The sequence below is a fragment of the Arvicanthis niloticus genome, chromosome 9, assembly GCF_011762505.2.
Source record: "Arvicanthis niloticus isolate mArvNil1 chromosome 9, mArvNil1.pat.X, whole genome shotgun sequence".
NCBI lineage: Eukaryota > Metazoa > Chordata > Mammalia > Rodentia > Muridae > Arvicanthis > Arvicanthis niloticus.
Window position 1 is genome coordinate 37,235,854 of NC_047666.1, and position 2,260 is coordinate 37,238,113.

Consider the following 2,260-nt stretch of genomic DNA (forward strand, 5'->3'; position numbering starts at 1 on the left):
GTGTAGTCCAGGCTACTCTTGATCTTATAGTGGATTCTTCTGTGTCAGTCACCCAAGTACTGTGATTACAACTGTGCACCACCCCAGCCAGCTGGGAAATCTTGATTTTAAAATGTAACGAAACTTATTTTGCCTAGGACTCTAACGTACTGACATGTACCCCCAATATCTAGTGAAGAGTATTCAGAACTCAAGGCTTTAGTGTTGTTTCCACTGTGCCTCGAGGAATCCTGTTTATACTGTACACAGCAGTTTCAATGACATGGTCCTTTGGAAACAGAGGGATAATGGTGTCTGAAGTCCTGTGCTCTCAGACCTAAGCAGAAAGTCTTCACTTGTTTCCATCATCGTTTTTGAAAAATCTTTGCCAGTATGGTCCTCCCTAGAATGTAAATGATTCTGTGTTTGTTAATATGTGTCTGGGCCTTCCTACCTGAGAATCGTGACTTCATGGATTTATACCAAAAATGGAAACAAAGACAAAGAAAGGCCAAGGTGTTAAAGCCCTGAACCTTTTTAACCACTGATGCATACATTCGTTTTTTAGGGCTGTATTCTCAGCTTGTGTGCAGTCTGGGGCATAGTTCTTATCAGATGCTTGCCTGGGAAAGATACTGGTTCCTAAGCTATGCAGGCAGTAAAGTCATCCTTCCCCTCAGCAACAGTTTTACTTTTTGTGATTTTGGTTACCTATGATCAACTTGTCTGAAAATACTTAAATATGAAACTCTAGAAATAAACAATTTATACTATGTGGCCAGAAAATGGAGGTGAATCTGTACTCGCTGTTAACAGATCCAGAAGGGAGATGCTGAAGAACCAAAACCACACATCCTTCTGGCCTTACCACCAGCAAGCTGCCTGTCATCTTCAGAAAAACCCTGACAGAGGATGGAAGAATGGGTACCACCTTCCAGAAGAACATTCTGAGTCCCAGAGCCTCAGACATGAGACCTGACACTCCCGATTCTCTGGATCTCAATGGCAGTCTCCCTCAGAGAATCAAGCTCACAGCCCCAAATATCAACCTTTCTCTGGACCAAAGTGGAGGTTCTATTCTCTCTGATGGTAACCTAGACAATCCAGATGAGATTGAAATCAGTGTGGATAAACTCAATGCCACTGATGAAACAGATTCTTTTGAGTACACTGGCCATGAAGATCCCAAGGCCAACAAAATCTCTAGTCAAGAAGCAGAGTCTATTCCAGAATATACAGCCAAAGAGGACTGAGAAGACAACAGGCTATGGGGGACAGTAGTAATCAGAGATCTGGAGCAATGGATCAGCATGAAGGTCATTGATCCCTACAGGAGAGTCATTTCTCATGGAGATATGTAATAACTACGTTAGAGTGGATGGTACACATGATCATGTACTTGAATGGTGTGACTCCAAGGCTAGGCTGGATGAAGAGATGCTACCAGATGATTGACAGATGGTTGTGCAAGAATTTGACATTCATCATTGTCCATCCATCTTGGTTCATTAGAATGACCCTTGTGATGAGTCAGCCATTTATAAGCCATTTAAAAAATGAACACAGAGACCCGCCCATCACCATGCCATGTGGCGCTAATGGGAAAAGATACCCAGAGACCTGCCTGCCACTGCATAGCACAGGCAGGCTCTAAACACACACTGAGGTCCACCTGCTGCCATGCCACATGGCCCAGGAGTGTGGAAGATGTCCAGAGACCCACCTACCACCAGTCCTCACAGAAACCAGGCAGACTGTAGACACCTAGAGGCTGACTTGCCACCATGCCAGGAGGTGACCCAGAGGCATGTCAGCTGTGTGACCTGTCTTTACTACAATATGCAAACACGTGGTGGACAGATGGGAGACAAAGAGAAGAGAAACAATTTGATCATTATGAAGAGAGATGGAACCGGAAACAAGAGACTGGAGAGGAACAACCTGCTGTGAGTAGCCAGCCTAAGACCATAGTGAAGTCCCAACCTGTGCTGCCACTGAAGGCCACGTCTGGGTCAGTGGCTATGCAGCAGCAAAAGTCAGTTTCAATGTCCAGTGCTCATATTACCACTAGGCACCTGGTAACATCCCTAGTCTGGGTACCCTCCTGGGACCATGTAGCTGTCCAAGGCCTGTGCAGAATTGGCCCTGCCCCTCACTGGCTGCAGCACTCTGGAGAGCTTACCCCACTTCTCATCACTGGCAGCACACAGGGTCATGAGAGCAGGTGAGCTGGCCCTGTCCCTCATTGCTGCAGCACTGGGAGAGGTAGACCTGGCTCTGG

The 2,260-nt window shown here is 46.2% G+C and overlaps 1 pseudogene; it reads left to right on the forward strand.

Moving 5' to 3' along the window:
- Positions 1 to 805: 805 nt before the first annotated feature.
- On the forward strand, positions 806 to 1,633 carry LOC117715716 (protein prune homolog 2-like; annotated as a pseudogene).
- Positions 1,634 to 2,260: the final 627 nt, after the last annotated feature.